The sequence below is a fragment of the Numida meleagris genome, chromosome 5 (assembly GCF_002078875.1).
Source record: "Numida meleagris isolate 19003 breed g44 Domestic line chromosome 5, NumMel1.0, whole genome shotgun sequence".
NCBI classification, from domain to species: Eukaryota; Metazoa; Chordata; class Aves; order Galliformes; family Numididae; genus Numida; species Numida meleagris.
Genome location: NC_034413.1, coordinates 24075278 through 24098163, shown reverse-complemented (window position 1 = coordinate 24098163; position 22886 = coordinate 24075278). Strand labels below are relative to the sequence as shown.

General features: G+C 36.3%; 1 long non-coding RNA gene across 1 annotated transcript in view; it reads right to left on the bottom strand.

Annotated features, from left to right (window-relative positions):
• The window catches only part of LOC110400453, a 158150-nt gene that overhangs the window by 6036 nt on the left and 129228 nt on the right, over positions 1-22886 (bottom strand). The window contains exons 7-8 of the long non-coding RNA XR_002439857.1: positions 4669-4808; positions 2975-3059 (exon numbers count right to left, since the gene is read on the bottom strand). This is a non-coding gene — a long non-coding RNA (uncharacterized LOC110400453). The remainder of the gene's footprint in view (positions 1-2974; positions 3060-4668; positions 4809-22886) is intronic.

The following is a 22886-nucleotide window of genomic DNA, read 5'->3' as shown; positions in this document are numbered from 1 at the left end:
GATGTCGCACTGGGTGACATAGTTCAGTGGGCATGGTGGAGATGGGTTGATGGTTGGACTAGATGATCTTAGTGGTCTTTTCCAACCTTAATGATTCTAAGATAAGCAGATGGCGGAACTGGCCTTCCTAAACTCAAACCAAAGTCTGCCACAAAATATGTTGAACTTGTCTTGTCTTTAAACTTCTCTGTCCTAAACACATCCAATTTACAAGAATAGTATTGCAAAATACATTTGCTTTACTACTTGCTAAAAATGACTTCCTCAGGCTGAACATTACAATGCCTACAACATAAACATGGAAATCGTGCATCTGAAAACCTGTACTAGTGTTCTCTACTTCAGCATGCTTTCCAGATGATACAGAATTTCACAAGGCTCAAAGCCTAGAAAAAAAAGGTAGAATAAACAATGATATTATTGCTTAGCATGCTATCAGAGCAGAACTGTGAAGACGAGAGCACTCTGAAAAATTGCCTTTAGAAACAAAAAGAAATTCAACTATTTGGAGTGGTGAGTACACACACCTGACATCACCAATCTAGTCTGGCTTGGCACCATGCAAGTCCTGATACCACAGCTATTTTCTCCTCTCTCCCATTCCTTCCTGCTTTTTTCTTTTGCCATCACTGGCATGCACAAAGCCATGCCATGAAATGGGTTCAGAGAAGTGCTTCTGCTGAAAATTAGCTGAGAAGGAGGAGAAACAGAGACAATGAAGGTCAACAGGAGCAGCCTGCAATTAGATTGGCTTAAACTAATCTTGAACCGATACTCTTGCTGTTCAAAGAAGCTATCCCTCTTTGTATCTATCAGGATGTCCGCAGAGTCAGCTCCCCCATTTAATTGCATAGGCATAGCTAAAAGCTATGAAAGAGAGAGGAAGGAGATAGCCTTGTCTGAAACTTTATAATGCAACCTGGTGCACTGTAGACATAATAAAATTATTTGCTATGCCAGTCCACACATTAGAAGAGCAGCTGCCTAGTGCCTAACTATGAAATTAGTCTGTAAATGAAAAGCAGGAATAAAGAGTAGCCAAATGGAAAAATACTTCCTGACCCTGCTAAAGAAAACCATTTGCAACAGTTTCCCAGCACAGAGAAAGAAGAAAGGATGCATGCAAGGCACTTAGATATAGAAACTGAACTTCAGTACAGTCAGCAAACAGATATCTGAAAGGATGCTTCAAAGACACTTATCTGTTAAAGAAAAGGTAGACTGTTCTTTGACTATGTAGTTTCATGAAGGAGAATATTCTAGATCTAAAATTTGGCGCGAGAGAGCAGCAAACTGATAATGTATTGATATCAATGTTAATGTAAAATCATCTGTATTTCTGTACCATCTTTCATCTACTGTTTCCCAAATTCTCTACAAACAGTGTGCAACTGTTATGAACCAAAGTAAATTCTCTAAAGTCAGTAAAGAGACCATTTTATAAAGTCAATCCGTCCCTGAGATACACCATTAAATTATATCATTTTATAGGCAGAGAGAGATCAGCAGATTTTCTCAGTTTTGCGGCAAACAGAAGACAAAGATGTCATCTTTTACCCAGCGAAATAAAACTACAGATCTGGTATTTGACTTGCCTTGTGTTTTTCTCCATAGCAGACTGAATCCAAGCAAGTTTAAATTATCTGAATTTCAATTAACTTAATGGATCTATGGCAATTTACTGGGCATTTAAGGCATGATCTGCCTTAAGTACTCTGATGCCCATTCAGCTATAACTAGGGGAATTCAGTTTTAATTATTACTCATAGATCCCCTCCAAAACAAAGTTTTATACTTTCGCCTGTAACAGCTGTGGGACTGCATTAAATGAAAATAAGTACCTTCCTTCTTCATCTTGTCATCACATACTAATTAAAAACATGTCTCCATTTTGGAGTCCCAGGCCTTGGAAAAATACAAGTTTTGGCAGACTCATCCCAGTTCCTACTATAAACTTATTCAGTTATATTGTGCAGTTTTTATTGATAGCGCTCTGTACTGAAGAGGAATGAGAGATGTAATATTTTCTGTAGATGCACATGGAGAGAACTGAGTGTGTAATTTGCACTGTGTTGCCTGCACTCTACAAGAAAAGTGCTTTTTGTTGTTTTGTTTTTTTTTCAGCATGCCTACCAATTCAAATACGCAGATTGAAATAAAGAAATATAGGGACCACATATAGCCTGTTGACTGACTAGTTTTCTTGATTGTTGCGACTTAAATAACTATTACTGGACATTTTCTCAAAGTCATATTCTAAGTTCACAGTTGGGGTAAGTATGGAAGCCAATTCCCTGGAACTTTCAGTCTGTGCCCCAAGATTTGAGGGCTGCATATTTTTACAGAGATCTGGACCTTCAAAGGAACAACATATACAGCAGAACTGGTGATCTCTGCTTCAGAGAAGGACACATCTGTAGCCCAGCTCTCCCTAATCTCTAAATCCAGTTTTTGGATGTGTTAGGGTTTTTAACTGCTTAATTTCATGAGGTATGCAAAGCTCAAGTCTTGGCCCTCCTTGTAGACAGTGAAAAATTTGTACCTAGACTGTAGCCCTTAAATCTAGGCAAAGTATGATTTTCTAATTTGTCTGTGATAGTTACATGCAACAAACATCACTTTGGAACATAAATTGATTTAACAGGCTATTCTGATTTTCTTGTTAGAAAAAAAAAATCATGTAATGGTCATATGGTCAAATTGGTAGTGAAATAGCTAGTATTGTCAGATATGTGTTAAAAAAATAAATTATGAAGCCACTAATAAAAATTATCAAATACATGTTAATATAAGAAGGTGATAAAGTGATATCTTTCTCCCATGGCATACAGTTTCTTTCCCATCTTAAAAGCTAGGGAAAACATGGACAAAAAAAAAAAAAAAAAAAAAAAACACGTAAATTTAGTTTAGTCATGCCAAAAAAAATTCTAGTACATAAATATTTTCATTTGAGACATTCACTTCTTGAATATACCTTGAGACACCTGCCCATCTGAAAATCTGAATGTTTGTTGAGTACATCTACTGAGAAGCAGAAAACACTCCTATGTGTTTCACTCCTATGGAGAGAAAAGGAAAGAAAATGAGTTCTATAAGCTCTTTTGCAGATTGCATAACATAGAGCTGACTCCAATTTCTTCTACAGTTAACAAATTTAATCAACACCCTGTCACCACTTGACCTTCTGAGAAGGCTTCTGAGATTTAATGAGTTCAAATTGAAAGTGCCAATGGACCAGCATGGACATGGGAATATTCAAGACTTCTGCAAAACAAAATATTACAGGAAACATACTGTTTGGCAGAAAATGAACTCAAGTTTATCCCAGAATATGGTGCTCTTTAGATAGAAAGTAACAAGAAAGCATTAAATTTGGCCAATGCTACTGAATATTAGCCAAGTAGAGACATTAATATAAATAAATGAGTTAAATATAAGTTTTAAAAGAAAAAGGAAAGATATAAATTATTTCTTAAAGGTAATTCCTTCTCAGTCTCTAAAATTCTACTGAGCATGAACAGACTTACACAAAAGAGCGGTTTCGTCCATCAAAACCAGAGGAGAAATGAGTCCATGCATCTTTGTGCAAGGTCATAATAGCTTAGCAAACTAGATTACAGTCCTCTTCATAGAGACATCTTTCTCACACGTCAGCAATGTTCTACTTCTCTTGTTTATTAAGCCAACATTTAATCTTTTCTTGTAAGCTGTCTGAATACATCAGATTTTTGCAGTGTTGATTCATAACAATAATGGATTCTTGCTATTTTTATTCAGAGATGAAACACAATATCACAAAATCTAAGATTCTATTCTTAACAAATGACATCTTAAAAAATGCCATTCCAGCATTTTCCGCCAATAAATTTTTACTGCAATACAGCTGATTACGTTTGTTCAACAGGCTCAGAATTAAATTTTTCTAGAATTTATAATATTAACAAGAAGTGTATGTTGAAATAAATTGGAGGAAAGAGAAAAAGCACAGTAAGGATTATTTAAGTAGGATGTGAAATAGTTAAAAATGAATAAAACAGCCAATTTACATGGAAATTAATTAAGAAATATGGTCAGATTTTGCTTCCTGTTAACCTTTGAGAGATACTTATAACTTATTTGAGTTATAACAACATGTCAGAGTCCAGTTACAGAGTCAGATACGTTATAAACTGGGCAAATTGTAAACAAAGGAGCAGTCATCTAGCAAGAGCGTTCAGAGTAAGCAGAAGAAAATGGACATGGAAGGACTAAGAACTGGCTTCAAGGCATTTCAGTGCTTTCATGCTTTCTAAAAGAGTTAATTACAGTAAGAATAATTGATTGTTTTGGTTGATGTTGCTGGATCAAACATTGTGGTACTCGGCTAATTTTTATTCCAGTGAGCTGCCAGCTGACGGAATGGTAGTCATTCAGCATCGTTCCAGTTTTGGTCCAGGGTTTTCATTACTAAATTTCTGTTTGGATAGTCTCAGAAGTGGAGAGAGTCAGCATGCTAAGGTTTCTTTTGGAAAGCTTTTTATACACATTTATGGGAGTGTGATTTCAAGCAGAATATTATTCACTGTTGCACTGAGCATGATTAAAATGTATGATTAAGAACATCGGTATTTTTTCCTCCTTAAACAAAAATAAGACTTAGGAGCCAGGCAAAAATACAGTGTCTTTCACCTTTGCCTGGCACACAGCAGCTTGGCTCTTGCCACTCCCTTCCTATCACGGTGGGCACACGCTGCTCCAGCTTGTGAATTGGACTCCTCTGAAGGCGAAAGTCGAAGCTGTCTATCAGTGGAAGTGTCTTGGCAGTTGTGCTGTAACAGGAACCAAAACAGCCATTAGTCAGTGGTTAAAAGGCATTTTAATGCAAATGTGGTGAATGATACTTCTCAGACTGCTTCCCACTTCTCTGTATAGCTCTCCTCATCTCCCACAGAAAGGAACAAGAGACAAAAGATAAAAACAGCAACCTACAGCACATGGTGGCTGACATCCCATGATGGACTCTAAATTAGGACTTCCAAACGGTGCTTCTGATTGTCAAATGTAAAGCACTACAAAACTACCGCAGGGAAAGACTAATGCCTGAAAAAATGCCAACCTAAGGAGGGACATTTTCCCTTCCTAGTAACTCAGATTTTTAGGTCTTTTCTGTCTCTTCTTTGCTTTTTTTCCTATTAAGACAATCATTTGAAGAGAATGTCCTGTTATGATTTTATTAGTAGTAAAGTGCGTGGAGATAAGGTGGACGATAAAGACAGCTTTGTTCAAAACTGAAGTGCAAAACTAGTGATTATTAAGTCTCTAGATGTAAACTAAGCAAGAGGTGTAGGAGCAGGCCCAGCTCAGTTGTCTAGGAAATAATGTAAATGGCAGGGATAAGGCTCTTGCTCTGCCACCTTCAGCAACTTGGGAATTTAGAAAATTCAAAAAAAAGGTAAAACTATGGCCTCGGGGCCACAAACATAGGCTATGTTTTTCAATTGCATTTTTCAAATGTGAGGTACATCGTAACAAATCACAGGTATTTCTTCCTAATGTCAACAAAATATGAAAATATGCTCTTTGAAGTGAAGGAGGGACACAAAATGAACACGAGACAGATGCATATTACACATAGACTTGAACTTCACCTTCCGAGGCTTCAGATGACTACAGTTTTAATGGAACGCTTAATACCTTAAAAGCCCTTCTAAGATGGGACCTTACAAATAGGAACATTACAGATGGAATGAAAACAGAGCAATTCTCAATGACTTGCAGGCCAGTCAAAAATCAGTTAGTAGTGAAATAAGTAGACAGTGAAGATACTTTATGAAAAAACATCATAGGTGAACTATTGAGTCACTCAGAACGGGCCTGCAACGCTCACAGGAAACAAAGGATTATTGCAAGGAAACAAAGCAGAGGAACACAAGCTGCATCTGCTCAGGTGGAAATCTTAAACACCCCTCTGACTAAAACTTTGCACATATGCTCATGTCAATTACAGATTTCAAAACAAATCCTCCTTTGGGTTATGAAAATGCTGAGAAGACAATACACAGTCACCTGTTCTTCCTACGGGAGCAGCAAAATCAGTGACTCAGTCCGTTTAAAATCACGCTCAATGCCATCACATTCATCTGCACAACCAGAGGCACATATTTTTAAACTGCAACTGAAAACTAAAATACTTATTTGGGGAAAATATCGTCTCTCTAAATCTGATGACCATAGTAATTAAAAATGGAATTTAATTTTTTCAAATAAATTAATTAAAACTACGTACGCAATTGAAACATTCAAAAATTGATCAAGTTATTAGTAACCGGTAATTTAAATCAATTTAAATCAAACCAGTTGTTGCAGAAACAGTTCATAATGACAACAATTAATTAATAACTTACTTAATATTTATTGTGAAAATCAACATACATTCAAAACAGGAAAGAAATAAACATGCAAGATTAGGAAGAAAATGGTGAAACCAAACTTTCTAAAAAAAATTGAAGCATCTAGTTCTGGATGAGGTATTAAAGATCCAATTTGACTGAATACTTCAAAATGTATTTTTAGTTATATCTGGATATTTTTCTGATTATTCAATCTCGCAATCCCATGCTTCCTATTTTTCTAATATTAGACAAGGAAAACTTTTCCTAATCACAGGTTTTAGGAAAAGTTATTTTGGTTTCTCAAAAGAAAGATAGAGGGGAAAAAAACTATCTTAAAAAGAACACTTGGGAGCTACCTCACCTCTTGGGTAGAGCTGATGTTGTAAGTATAGAAAACTTCTCCTTACAAAGAAAGTGTTCCTGAAAAAAAAAAATTGGCCAATGCTGACAAACTTCAGTTGTAAGTTACAACTGCATACCCTCAGTAATTTGACTGCACCAGCACAGTGTTTGGTAAAGGTAATAAAAGAAACATATTACTTAATAAGTTATTTAAAATAATAATAATAATAGGGCAGGTCTCCATCTGGATCTGTTGAGAACAGTACGTGTTTTGGAAACTCTAATCAGACTACTTGTTTTTCCAGATGGAGCAGAAACATATTAATCAATCACATCCAGTCCTAAACAGAAGTATTCTTTCCAGTGTTCTCTACTGAAATTAATACTAGTGCTATTAATGAGCATGAACATTACATACAAGCATCTGCATTATGGTGTAAAGTTAGTTTTAAAAGCATGTGTCTGGTCCCTTATCAGTGACTTGCAGAGGGCAGTCGGTGGTTAATGTCTCATCTCCTGATGAGAACTTAGGTTGAGCAGAATCAGAGTCACTGCTCTATGGCTTATCATTAAACCATCATGCTCCTATCTCAGTTTACAAAATGCATTTCTTTTTCCATGCACAGAGAAAAAAAGAAATAAATTTATAGTACTCATGGACACTTTTCAGCATATGAATGGTAGAAAACAGTCATGATCAACTCAAGATGAGTAAAATATTTTCCAAAAATTAATCCACTTTAAAGAGATAATGTTAAAAAAGAATTGTAGAACAAAGAGACTACCACCAGTAAGTTATGTTTAAATTTTCTTCAAAGCTAATTTGTTCAAATAATCTTGCACTAAGTGTTCCATTACTTGAAACTTAAATGTCTAAAGCATTAGAAAGAAACTTGAAGCCTTAAATAAGTATGTGATACTTAACCAATAACACATGACACACAAATAATTTCTGAACCATTAATGAATGTCTCAGGTGCATTGTAAGGCATGGGGCCAAAGGTCTGGATTGTCTTATCTTTCTCATAAAATGGGAGTTATGAAAAATATGGGAAGAGGGCATCAGGGAAGAGTCATGCTCCTGTATTTCCAGGGGGATGTCATGGATAAAATACAGCTCACAGCTGAGAGTTCTATTTTTGGCCAAAGTCTAATTAATTTCTTAATAAAATTAAGACATGAGATGTAGTTGCATTTTGGTTTGGGTTTTAATTGGAAAGTTTATCTTTCATCAGTCACTAAGTTCATTTATAACCTGGTATGCAGTCTGGCACAGGGATTTGAAAGCTTTCCACTCTCACTCATATTTACCATCAATCCAGACAGTAACCAAAAGTACTAGAAGAAATATCTAGGGGAGCTCAAAGCTGACAAATTTTGACAAAGTTATACCGGGAACAATTGTTCAGAATAACAAGAAAAGGGAAGGCACCAGTCTTCAATAGGAGAACGTTCTTGAGTTCTGTGAAGCATTTTGGTGAAACACATAGTCACCATCACCATCTCCATTTTATATACAATAGCCACATCCAGCACTGGGTTCTGATCTTCTGATCAGCACTGATCTTGTTCTTGAATTTTCCACTGGGACCTTTGTGTTCTTCCCCTTTGCAAACTCACCACCCACAAGGGCAACTTACAAAGGCAAGGTTCTTGCAATGTCATTACAGCATTTTGCAGCCTCACTGTTACAGTCAAAATCTAGAAAGATTTTAAAAGCTATCCCTCAATTGTTTAAGTCTTCAGGCTGACTAATTCAACATATACATTATTTTGGTGGTGCAATTCAATAGTAAGTGCAAAACAAAATAATATTATTCAGCTTTTATTTAGGCAGCGTAGTCATTTTGCCATCTCAATATCCGTATTACCAGGGAGGTAAGTTGCCATATAGTGACAGGGTTATTAACCATATAATAATTAGGATTATTACTTTGATTTTTTTTTTTAGCTTACTAATATTGTAAAAGAAGAACTAACACGTAGGAATCTCTACCCATAACTCAGTCCATAGACAATTCAGATTTCTAATAGTCTCTCTATTAATCAGATTGCTAACTGCATTTTTATATGACAGCAATAACATTTAATTTCTAGAAAGCAATTTACACCTCCTAACTGGGTGGCTGTAAAGAATTGTGAAAAAAACCTGAGAGAAAAAGATATTCTTCTACGTTTGTTTTTAATTTCAACAACAAGCTACCCAAAGGATATTGTCTGATACTTAAATCTTCATATTGATTGGGAGGAGGTGATGGAATTTGTTCAGCTTGTTGTTTTTTTAGCTGTGATTTTCTAGTACCTTAACGTTATGACTCCTGTTTGTTGGCTGTCTGAGACAGATCAACATGGAAATACTTCATTCTAAAAAACAACCAGCCTTCACAGGCACAGTTAGCCTCAGTCCTCAGCCAGTTCTCAAGGCAACCTACAAACAGAGCACGTTTTCTAACAGATGTGACTGAGGGTAGAGGTGAATAACCCTTATTCTCATCACTCTGTAGATGGAAAGCGTTGTATCAGAAAACACACTCCTTCCAGATGAGATAAAACACACCTGCCAAGGAACTGCATGTCCTTGAAAGAGATTGAAGCAATGGCTTACTACTGACCAGTAGCTTAGGTGCACCTATAATAGTACACTGATAGAGTAGCTCATAAAAAAGCCTGTTTATCACATTGTGCACCTATGAAATAAATATTTCTTTGTAAATAGTTCTAAACAATCATTTGCCAGTCTTTCTAGCAAACAGTTAAAGGTGAAAAGCTGATACTGGTGTCTGGATTAAAAAACTTCCCAGCAAATTACCCAGCCAAAGTCTGTGGGGATTTCAAGTGCACACCATGATGTCACATAGCAGCTGGACAGCAGAGAACACTGCTGAAAGGCCACTGACAACACATGAGACACACTGGGGAAAATGTTTTTTCTGACTTGCTCTCTAATCCTCCTTCTCACAGCTGACAGCCCTGACACTTTGTACAAGCTTGAAAATTAAGTGGAATTGTAAAATAAGTGAACTAGAATCTCAAAGTCTAATGGATTTGGAGCATAAGAACTAGTCAACTGGCAAGTAGACTTAGAGCAAGGGACTCATAAAAACTTTTAAAATGTGACTTTTCTAAGAACTGGCATTCTCTTTTCAGAATTTTTAAAGATTACAAGTGATCTTCTGCATCACGTTATTATTACTCAAGTCATCTGCTCAACTGCTTAAGTCTTAAAATGCTTGAAAGTAAAAGAACAGATTTTTCTTCTGTTAGTCTCAATTCAATACATTTCAGGATTATTCTAATGAAGGCTGAGTTTCCCAATTTTTAGAAAGAAAAAAACCTGCACCCACTGGTCATGGGACTAGAAGTAATTGCATTTTTTTTCAGAGTCTCTTAAAAGAAAAAACATCCCAAAACAAGCTGAAATGGACAAGAGGCCCCATAAGGAAGGTTTGCTGGCCAGTATTCTGCAACAGAACAAAGGCTGCATGTGTTTTGCAAGAAAAGTATTTCCACCAATAGCCTGAAAGTTGTTCGGGAAGTACCAGGGGGCAGAGGAAAGGAGTTGTTGGCTAATAAACCATAGAATTATGAAAGGTAGTCATGAACAAGACTTATCAGGTTCATATCCGATCCTGCAAATAGTTGGACAAGACTCCCTACAGTACATTTCCCTCAATCTGTTTTAAATGTCTCAGTTGGGCTCCTATCTCTTTTCTAGAGATTCACTTCCTCAGTCCGATAACTTCTCCTGTCAGGAAAATTCTCTTCTGTTCAGCCTCAATTTCTCTTTTCTCAATGACAGTGCAGCATCTTGTCTATCTGCAAGAAAAGAAATTCTTTTTTCTGTTGTTGCTGTTTATCCTTTACAAATATGTAATAAAAGTTATGTCCCTGACTCTCTTTTGTCTGGACAGGGTTTAAACGTATGAAAGCCATAAATCAATCCTGTGGATTTCAGTCTTGTTTTTTTCTTTGCAATTCCTGAAGTTGCACTATATTTTCTAATACTGAAAATCCCATTAGAGGGGGGAGAGGAACAGGTGGCCCATGGAATCACTTTTCCCCAGATTTGTTCCAAAAGAAAAAAAAAAAAAAAAAGAGGTTTTACTGAAAAATAAAAATAAAATCATAGGTGTTTTGTCAGGTTTCTGCTGTAAATCTAGCTTATGTCCATAAATCAGAATACAACAGCATTTCCACTAGATGATTGTAACTTTTTGGTGTACATACAGGTGTCCTGTGAGGCCTGAGTATATGCAGTAAAATCATCCAAAACCGCTACTGCCAGTGTATTAGCTAAGTATATAAACACATCTCATCAGGCCACAAAAAATCCAGCATTCTTTCAGAATTTGTCTCCCACTGTAAGTACAATTCAGTGGGACAAGTACTGTGGTTATTTTTCAGACACACTTTGTATTTTTGGATGTTTTTTCCCAATATTAATTCCAATCCAGATTCAAATCACATTCTATATAATTACCAAATTCCCAACATAAACACTGCACATCTAAATAGGGTACAAGTTGAGAAGTGTCGTTTTGAAGGACTAAATAAAACCGTGCGTAATTTTTAATTTGCAAAGCACTTTTTCTTTACCGTGTTGTGTAATGTCTTTGGATCAATTGCTTACACAATAGCCCACTGAGGATGTTGATATTTTTAAGCGATAAGAATTAACATCTGCAAAAAAAATGTTTTTATTTTAAGTGACAAATTTATTTATAATGCACAAAGGACCTGTTAAGCGTAGTAACTGTATATAGATGCAAAAATAATTATGAAATCTATCAGGTTTGTCTGATTTGAATCTCCCTTTTTTTCTTATTTATATTATACAATTTCTCAGATCTTGTAAACTATCAATACTGATGAATAAACTCTTGGCTTTTTAAGCTTTCCATGAGATGAAGATTGAAAATAATAACAATAAAATTGTTCTCATTTTATTGTAGATACCCTGCTTTTGTATTTTTCTCTCACAAATATCCAGTGACAGCCAAGACAAAGGAAATATTAGGGAAAAAAAAAAACCTTAACAGAAACTGTATGCATTTATTGTTGCTCAGTAACAGCCACACAGAAGACCAACAGATAAAATTTTGGAATAAGTCTGAACCAGCTGGAAAGAGAGAGGATCTTTTCTCAGCAGGCCAGGTGCATGTGTAGGGTGGCTGTGGGCTTTTTCTTTCTTTTTATTAGTATTATTTATTTATTATTAATGCTGCAAACAGGATACTTAACCAATAATATTATTCAGCATGATCCTTTGTATAAATCTTTTTCTTCCAAATCCTTACCTTATTTCCCATTAGACTTATACTATTAAATATCAAGTTCATACTGTATCTAGGACTATGAAAGAAAAAAAGAATATGTATCAATGTAATTTCCTAAAATTTAAGGTTTTTGTCTACCTGCCATGAAAACCAAGTTGATTGTACCTAAAACACCTTCAGGGTCAAAAGGTTCTTCAGTATTAGACAGTTCCCACAACAAGGAGGAAAAAAAACCACATTGTTTGCATTAAGCCAACACGATGATGCACTTGCAGAGGAAATGTGAAACAATGACAACAAAAGAGGTCGCTGAGCCCAGCTTACAAAAGAAGTTTGTATACAAGCTTATGATGAAGAGGATTAAATGGAAGCTGAAAAACTCTTTCTGTTAGGTCATTGCCTGAACATATGCTTTCCTTGGTTCTTCACTCTTCTTTCTCCCTTACAAATTCTACTAATATAGTGGGACACAAACGTGCATTTAATTTACATTTAGCTAACATTAACTTTACTGTATAAATACTTCCAAGTAAACAGAGTGAGGAAAGATCATATGCGTCTTAACAGTTTGCAATGCTCTTACCTTCTGCACTTCATGCTCTATGCACACATACAAACACATTTAAATACCAACCTTTTACATTTAATGATCTCAGTTTTAAAGAGCTTGTGTAATTACAAATGCCCAACTGGTACAACAGTAGGTAGAGCCAATTTCAATAATTAGGCTTTGGTGAATTTAAATTGAATGGTCTTAAGAGTAGGTAAAAATGCTACAACGACCATCTAAATACACAAATTTATGTGTACTCCAAACGTATAGTGGGAAAAAAAAACAATAAAATAACATATATTACAAATTTTAAGCTTTATCTCTAACTTAATATCAGGAGAAGAGGTAGCATTATTATTTTTAATGGATGAGACAGTTCACCTACCAAACTACGTTCATGTGATGGATGATGGGAACTGGAAAGCTGTCCATAGGACACCGTGGTCATGTTTGCTGCGTGCCTTCAGCAAACCTGCACAGTCCCATTTCCTACCTTGTATGTAGGAGGTCTGGAGCCCTGTCTGAATGCAAACTGTCCTCGCTGCACCATGGAGGCCAGGCAGCTGGCAGCCAGCGACCATTTCAGAACTAGCAGGACAGACTTGGGCCAGACCTCTCCTTCTGGAAGGAGGAGGACATGGAAGTTCATTGCTGTTGTTGGTTATTAGCATATTGGTGACTTTTTTTTTTTTTTTTTTAAGTTAGAAACACCTTCATAAGAATTACATCAAACAAGTGTCTTAAGAGCAAAGCAGGGGCCAGAAACTTAGTTTAACCATGTCTAGTCCTAAATCTGAAGGTAATTAAGATCTAGCTCCCTATTTTTTCCCTTTTTCTGAGGGTTTATTGACTGATATCCATCAGTGAAGGAATTTACCAGGCTGCTCAGAAATTCTGAAAGGCACAGATCATTCTTTTCTTCTAGTCCTGTGCTATTAGAAGTATCAATGTAAACAGCTAAAAGCTACTGTTCATTACTTTTCACTTTGAAGCATACAGTGGAAACAAAATCATCCTCCAAAGCCCATTGTACTTTTATGGACTTGTATTCATTTGACATTATGCTACTTCTGAATCACATTTTTACATTCATAAATATCACAGAAGATTGCTGAAGAATAATGTATGTGTAGTGGCCTGCAATCCTTGAACAAAGCAGACCTTCTTTCCCCATCATCATTATTCACCAGGCATGGCAGAATGAAGGTCTGAAAGGATCAAAGAGCAGAGCAGCAGCAGTGTCTACTAATAATTGACGGTGTAAGCAACACCACTAATCAAGGCCAAAGTATAGGACATTGTAAAGGGCACACATTAGGTTTTCTGGCTTAGCCAGGATCATTTAAACTGGAATTGATCTAGCAAAATAAGAGTCCTTTAAATATAAGGAAAGTTTTAGGTAACACAATTAAGAGTGATGTTGCGGTAGACAAAATAAAAAATAAAACTCAAAATGAAGCAATTTCAGCTATTATACTGTAACGACATTTTCTAGACCTTCTTGTTACAGAATAGAAAACTCATTTCAGGTAAAAAAAATAAAAGTACCTCAGGAAAATTTACACTGTATATTTTACATTTCTTGATGGTTTTTGGTTTGTTTTTTGGCAAAGGGGATGTTAGTATGCAGGAAGAAGATTAAAAAAACACACTGACATCGTCCTTGATAATCACAGAAAATCACAGAATTGTAGGAATGAGAAGGGAGCTCTAGAGATCATCTGATCCAATCCCTGCTGAATAAAGCAGGTTCCTGTAACTTGTACAGGAAAGCATCCAGGTAGGTTTTGAATATCTACAGAGAAAGAAACTCTGCAACCTTTCTGGGCAGCATATTCCAGTGCTCTGTCACCCTAAAAGTAAAGATTTTTTTCCTCATGTTCATTTGGAACTTTCTGGGTTCCAGTTTGTGCCCACTGCCCCTTGTCCTGTTCCTGGGTTCCACTGAAAAAAGCCTGGCCCCATCCAGCATTGATAACGTTCCCATTTGGTCTTTTCTTCCCCAAGCTGAACAGTCCCAGGTCTCACATCTTTCCTCATAAAGGAGGTGCTCCAGTCCTCTAAACAACTTTGTAGCCTTCTGCTGGACTCTCTCCAGTAGTTCCCTTTCTTACCTACAGGAATGTTATGAGAAACTGTGTAAAAGCCTTGCTGAAACCAAGGTACACAACATACACTACTCTCCCCTAATCTACCCAGCCCACTGCGATATCATAGGTGGCTACCAGATTAGTCAAGCAAGATTTCCCCTTGGTGAATCTGTATTGACTATGCCTGATAATGTGCTTTTCTTCCACTTATTTAGGGAAGACGTTCAGAATATGTCATTCCATCAACTTCCTAGGGATGGAGGAGAGGCTGACTGGCCTGTAGTTCCCTGGCTCCTCCTCCTCGCCTTTTTTGAAGACTGGAGTGATACTGGCTTTCCTCCAGTCTTCAGGCAGCTCTCCTGCTCTCCATGACCTTTCACGGCTGACAGAGAGCCACAGCCTCCAGTATTAGTTCTCAAAAATAAATATATTTCAAGCGTTTTACTGAACCAAGTACAGTGGGATATTTTACTGTTCTGAAATACACTTAAAAGGATTTTCATATGACCAGACTAAAACATTCCAAGTCTCAGATTCAACCATATTCTATTTAGTTATTTTGTCCAACTCCAAAGATAATGTAAGTTGCAAATATTCTGAAGTCTTCACACCATCATGTTTCACAGCCAGCAACAGTAGACAGAACAAGTTTTTGATGTCCTGAACGCCCTGCAGCCATTGTTGGAAACCATGCTACATTCTCAACACTTGGCTCAGATCAATTATCTGTAACAACAGCACAAACACACTGGCCTGCTAGCAGGGGGAAGCTTTAAAACACCAAGATCTGTCTTACAATTAAATATTTACAATGATAAATGAAGTATTATAATGAACACTTAGCATTCAGATGGAAAATGACTAAGAAAACCACTTTTGCTCATTTGTGGTTATCTGAAGGAAGGCTAGCTTCATCTTTAGTGTAAGGTAAAACCCATTTTTGATGTAATTCATTATCCATTGACAAAGAGGTTGCAGCAGGAATAAATGTGACCCATTTCCTTTAGAAACCCTCAAACTCCTTCATTTTTTCCAGAGTACAACAGAATACCCTTCCATACTGCAAAATGAAAGCACTACCAGTACTATTTTACTGATAAGGGATCTATTCCAAATGAAAGAAATGTCATGAAAGTACATGTTTTTCAGAGGAAACATCATAGCCTTAGCAACACAAACATTGTGCTTCTGTTCCTTCAACAGGGGCTGTGATGGTTTGATTCCTTTTCTTGTAATTCCAAGGCTACAATAGTCACTGATCAGCATTGATTGTAGCAGTTAACACAATATCCCTAATTTACTTGGCTGTCAGGGCTTAGTCACATAAATTCCTTGTATTCTGGTTTCTCAGACAGTCAGTAAAGTTACTATTTTTTTTATATTTATTGGTTTTTTTTCATAGTAGCATACCTGGTATATCTGGTAAGGGAGCTAAGGAGATTTACAATACCAATAAGGTATTTCTCAGAATTTGCACCAAACCAAAACACTTCTTGTAATGTTCACAGTCAGATAATCCCTTATGTAATCAGTCACCTTTCATGTAAAGTAGTGGTGGATACCACTACTTTATAACCCACTATTCTCCCTCACAACTGATGTATTTTCCATCATCTCGTGACATCTCGTAACTTCCATGCAAATCAGACAAAATTAATTTCAGCTTCCAAGTTCTATCTCTCAACATATTTTGTCACAAGAATATACTGATGTTACAGTGGGAAAAAAATTAAACAGACTAAGTAGCTTTGCATGCCGTTCATGGTTACTGCTTAATGTAACATACTACTCTTGTGCAATATCCAGTCTGATGATAAAAGAAGCAAAAAAAAAAAAATTCCTTTGTTTTGTTATGTTTGATCTTCCACTCAATCTGAATTTAATTTAAAAGTATAATAAGCGAACAGAAAATATTTTTCCCTAATTGAGAGTACCATCTGCTGCAGTAATCAGCAAAACACATCTCAACTCATTTGGATGGTAGATGCACTGTTTTTGTACAACTGACAACAGGAAATATGATCCTGATTAGAATACACAGTAATTTTTGTCCTAGCAATATTTGTTTTACACATGCACTCACTGGAGTTGTGACTGGTAAAACTGTTCTGCTCTCCCCACCTATCCCAAATATGTTTTATTGGTATTGCATCATCAGAGGGCCTAAAATAGAAATTTAAGATGTTAGCCACTGAAAGAGTGAATTTTAAGTGGATTCTAGATGGGGCACTACCTAAAAATAGCAATCCTTCATTCATAATTTTCACACAGGATACCTATGCAGGTAGCTAACATGAAGCTTCATCTTTCTTACTTCTAAAATAACTAATATTTCAAAGTGGGTTTGCTAGTTTGAAGTACTAACTCCACATACTGAACCACAGTTAGTTCAGAAGTGTGATTTAAAGGTCCAAGTTAAATTTAGTTCAGATTCACTTGTCAGTATTGATCAAACCTTGAGACTCTTTTGATCCATATGTAGAGTATAGGAGTTCTTCCAGCTGCAAATGCATTAATTTGCATGCTGCAAATGCATTAATTGTAAGAGAAAAGTGTTCTCAAAACTTCTATTTGAGATAGAGATGGCTTCTTTACTGGAGAATCATTTTCAAGCTTAAGGCAAACTAGCTGAAGAGGTAACAGTAAGAATAATTTTAAGAAGATGCAAGTCTTCCCTTGTAGGAGGGATTAACACGCCATGAATCAATGTCATTTTGCCTGAATCTTCTTGTTTATCCCTTATAAAACAAGATATAGAAACACTTTAACCTCATACAGATTGAATTTTCATTTTGCTGCCTGTATGAACTCTATATGAAGCAAGTCATCCCATCTTCTTATAAAATTAGCAGTCACTGGGAATCAAGACAATCAATTGGCATTTTCTGTTTTGTAAGGCAGTTGAGGTTTTCAAGGACTATTTTCTGGAAAAGTAGAAATTTTAGCTCAACCGAATCATTGATTTATTGCAATTAGTTTGAAGGTAAGGTTCTTATTTTAAGTGTATTTTTATAGGAGGTTTTTCAAAATTTACGCTGAAATAGCTTTTTGTTTTGTACAGTTACTTTTCATGTTTTTGACATGAAAGTCGGACCAAAGATTGACACTGCTTCTAGTGACATAAATGAATGAAAAATATAACTACATAATGACCAAAGTTACGTATAAATTTTCTATGACAGAAGACAATCGAGTGAAAGATACAAAGATATGAACAAACATCCTTTTTCTTATCTTCCAGAATCTGCAAATAAAATAGAACTTCAGATCTCAGGTCCCTTATGATATCAATACCCTTCTTCTCTACCAAAAATAAGCTTTCTTTTATAATTAAATGATCCCACTCATATTAAGGTTTGCCATTATTGTTTAATTTTTGTTCTAATTGAGAGATTCACATGGAAAAAGTAAAAGACTCTTAAGGAAGAAGTAAGATGGTGTAAGGTGATTTTAATATGTATGCAAAGGCTCATCTGAGCTGGTAATATCTCAGTACTGTAACTCAGTACTGTGTTTTTTCCCCTAAGATCTCAAAACATAATGGAAATGATTCTATTTTAGATGTAACAAGAGTACGAAAAGAAAAGCTGTTAGTGGCATGGCTCAAAAAAGAATTGAGATTTCACCCTCTCCCACTGAATAAACCATCAAGAGATTTCAATTTATATTAAATGTATACAGTCAGCTGCTAAGATCATAGCCATTATAAGAAAAGTCAATTATTGCTCATATCTTCATGTGATAAAATTCAAAGCTTTTGTACCTTAACTGACAGCACAGTTGTAAACTTCAGCAGTCACTGAGACAATTTATTTCTACTGGTTCAATTCAGGTTTAGGGTTTTGATTGTTTGCATTAATGTGAGATATTTCATATTTTCAACTTTGTAGAAAGGGTGTAATAAAATTTCAGACTTCTGTAAATCTTCTATTCTGCTTTGTAAGTCTTCTTTAGCTGTAAGCATTTAGTACTTCTGTTCATTTGTTGTTGTTTTTCAAACATTTATGGAGAATTACTATGTCTGAACTCAGGCTCAAATTCATAACCTCAAAAATTCATAATGGCAAAAATTAGAGTCACTTTATTATACTTCAGTGGTTTCATTGTGTTCAAGAGAAAAATCAGTCAACATCACCCTTGAGTTGTGATGCAAACAAGAAAGCATAGAACTATAATTAATCGGAATTAAGAGACTTTTTTCTCATTTCTCAGTTTTAATTGAAAGAAAACAAAGATGCATCCATTTCACTAGCTGTTTGTATGCAGATTGGCAAAGGGTAATTTTACTTCTTTTTCCAAGTACCTATGCTCAGTCTTGTGATCTGTCCTGTATTCTATCACTCAAGTAACATATATATTTAAATGCCGGCAAGGTTACTAGAATGACAGTATCTTCTAGAAACCAGCATTGTTGACTTTATTCCACTAGTGAAAACTTAGAAAATATGTATAGGACTTTATTCTGTCAAATTTTAACTATGGAAAGAAAAACGTTAAGAGAATACCTTGTTAACCCTTACATGTGTTCTTACACGCCATAGCCTTCTTTTATATGAGAAAGCAGTTTTTCTGTGTCAGATCCAGAGTCAGTATGGCTAGGCATAGCAGTATAAAGAAGATGAGAAAGAGATCTAACAACTGAAATAACTGAATGTGCTCATGCATGAGCATGAACTCCAAGACTGAAGCTTTGTGGAACAGCAGAAATCTAATCTTAGAGCAAGCAAAATTCCCAAAAACAGTTCTAGACTCATTTGGGCTATATGAGTTTAAATAACGGTTGTTAGCTGAATTATGTATAAGCACCTTCCATGGTCCTCTTATTAATTTTTATTTATAGGTAACTAATAAGCAGTCTACAAATCTGCTGTATTTGTAATATGCTGAGATTTAAGCTGCCTCCCCAGATAATCTCTGGATACAAAATATACAGAAGCCATTGTCACCGACACAGAGGTGAATGTTAGCCTTGTTTTCAACATTTCAGGGTCCTAACTTGGGGCCTATTAGTGAGAAGACAGAGTGTTTTATTATTTGAAAAGCTTCTCACTGTGATTTATGGCCTTGTATTAGCCTGCTCATCATGAGATACTAGACAGCCATACTGAGTCACGGACAGTCTGAGGTGGGGAAAACATACAGCATTCATCTTCTCTTGCTATCCAGGACACTTCTTTTCATCTATTGTTTTTTTTCCTTTGGCATATCATTTCCTTGTAATCAATTTAAATCGAAAACATTAATGACCTACCCAGCATGTTACAGTCTCCTTTCACCTGCTCGGGGAGGGTTTTTCTGGAAGGAAATTAAGATCCCCAAACCTTTTAGAATTTGCAGCACTGTCTCTATAAAATGCCATACAGATACCATCACATCAAGTCTCATTGGTAATTATCAAAGGGATTTAGCTAATTACAACAGATCCAAAATACTCTGTGTAAGTGCTTCTCCATTTTAACTTACAGAAATGTTTTATCTGCTGTTAAAGAGAGACATGAGAATAATATTAAAGAAAAATATTATTTAACAGCAACAACAAAAAACAGAAAAAGGTTTAGAAATCAAGAGTAAAGGTTTCTAAAAGCATAGCTTCAGAAAGAAACGCTCTCCCTTGGTATTCTGAGATTCTAAGGAGCAGGTACCTGTCTAACAATTATTACCAACTGGTCATTTGTGTTTTTGTGAGTTGTTTTATGGTTCTAATAGCACAGAAACAAAAACCACAAAACAACTCACAGCCAATCACTAAATCACTAAACAACTATGAAACAAACAATAACAATCTTTAGAAGTTGTCTTGACTCTTTAATTAGGATCAGGTGTCACTACAAAGGGTACATACAAAAACATTCCTTCACTAGGTTGTAAAATTTCCACGTTAAAAAGAGTGAATCAGTGATAGGCTAAGTAATTTAGGTAGAAAAAATGAGAAGTATGAACAAGATCAATACATTCATATAGTAAAAATGTAATTTAATCCAAAGAGCGTACAGTAAAAATGAAGGGAAAAATAGCTCCACAGACCTACCCATTCTATCTCCATGTTTGAATACATTCTTTTCATTAAAGAGTTTAAGAGTTCACCAAACAGAAAAATTTGCATGGCAGAAAAATACAGCAAACTGCAGAAAATATTTACTTCTGGCAAGGAAGAAGAAAAGGAACAAAAATTATCATTTGAGAAGCTGTTTAGAGGAAAAATGGGGGGAAAAAATCCCCACTGGAAATAATGGATTTTTTTAACCAGAAGCCATCCATCAAGAGCGTTGTCATCTTTGTCTATCAGAAGAAATGTCAATATTATGATTTATTCTAAGCTAACAAACAACTAAATGAAAAATACATACAGAATGAAACCAGATACTGACATTTTAAATCACTATGCCACAATGCGACCGCACACCTTAGGTGGGGTCTCCTGCATGTCATTTAAAATGATAAACCAAAACTTCATATAGAATATAATAACTGATCTTTACAATTGCCTATCGGAAGGATGTTTTACCTGAGAACACATACAAAATTGTTGAACTGCAGTAGCAAAGTCACAGCAATGAAAACTCAATGAGATAAAGCAGTATTGGAGTACAGACATATGAAGTGTTTATGGATGCTTTTTAAAAAACTTGGAAATAAAATAGAGTATGGCTTTCCCATGTGGCATGTAGATGGACATCAGTTCACATATTTTCTCCTTAACGTTGTAGTTCAAGAGGCATTTCACAGAATCACCAAGGTTGAAAGGGACCTCAGGAGATCACTGAGTCCAACTTCCTGCTAAAGCCAGTACCCTACATTAGGTCATACAGGTAGGCGTCCAGACAGGTCTTGAATAGCTCCATAGGAGACTCTGTAACCTCTCTGGGCAACCTGTCCCAGTGCTCCATCACTCTTATTGTAATGAATTTCTTCCGCATATTAGTACGGAACTTCCTATGTTCAAGTTTTAGTCCATTAGTCCTTGCCCTACTGCTACGCACTACCAAGTACAGCCTGGTCTCATCCATTTGCCTCCCACCTCCCTTTAGATATTTATAAACATTCATCAGATCCCCCCTCAGTCTTCTTTTCCCTAGGCTGAACAGATCCATGTTACTCAGCCTTTCTTCATATTGGAGATGCTCCAAGCTGTTAATCATCTTTGTGGCCCTCTGCTAGACTCCTAGGAGATCCCTATCTTTTTTGAACTGTTGAGCCCAGAACTGGATAAAGTAGTCTAACTGTGGCCTCACCAGGGCAGAGCAGAGTGGGAGGATCACCTCCCTTAACCTGCTGGCCATGCTCTTTTTAATGCACCCGAGGCCAACCTGTTGTCCACCAGGACAACCAGGTCCTTCTCCACAGAGCTCCTCTCCAGCAGGTCATTCCCTAACCTGTACTGATGCATGCAGTTATTCCTCCCCAGGTGCAAGACTCTACATTTGCTCTTGTTTCACTGGGAACCCTGTTATATCCCTTTATGCTAGGAGTATAACAGGCAAAAATGTGGTCTTTATGGATTTAAAGTTTTGGGTTTTTTTAATTTAAAAGTACTACCATGAAAGCATGGTGTTCTCATCAATCACATTTTTCCTCTCCTCCTATCCCCAGTTAAAGAAATGAAAGAGTTACAGAAAGAGTCTCCAAATCAACTGCCTTGTGATGAAAATATTCTCCCTCAATGGCAGGAATGCTGTTGTCATGTGGACATCCTGCTATTAGCCAGCCACCAGATAGCTCCACCAAATTGCCCTCCCTTACATTCATCAACTTTTTTTTCAGTCTACACCTCGGAAACTTTCCTGTGAATATCCAAAGAAATATGCCAGTTTAACAACAAAAAAAAAAGATGTTTTTAGCAATTGTAAACTTATTAACTCTGCTCTGTTTTAGGTTTTCACACTGAATTCAGAACAAATGAATGAAATAATATCAAGTATTGAAATGTCATAGAATCATAGAATAGCTCAGGTTAGAAAAGATCTTAAAGATCATCAAGTCCAACTGCAACCTAACCATACTACCCTAACTCTAACAACCCACCACTAAATCATGTCCCTGAGCACCACATCCAAACGGTTTTTAAACACATTCAGGGATGGTGACTCAACCAACTCCCTGGGGAGCCTATTCCAGTACTTCACAAACCTTTCTCTAAAGAAGTTTGTCCTGATATCCAACCTAAACCTCCCCTGGGGCAACTTGAGGCCATTTCCCCCTCCTGTCACCAGTGAGAAGAGACCAGCCCCGCTCTCGCTGCAATCACCTTTCAGGT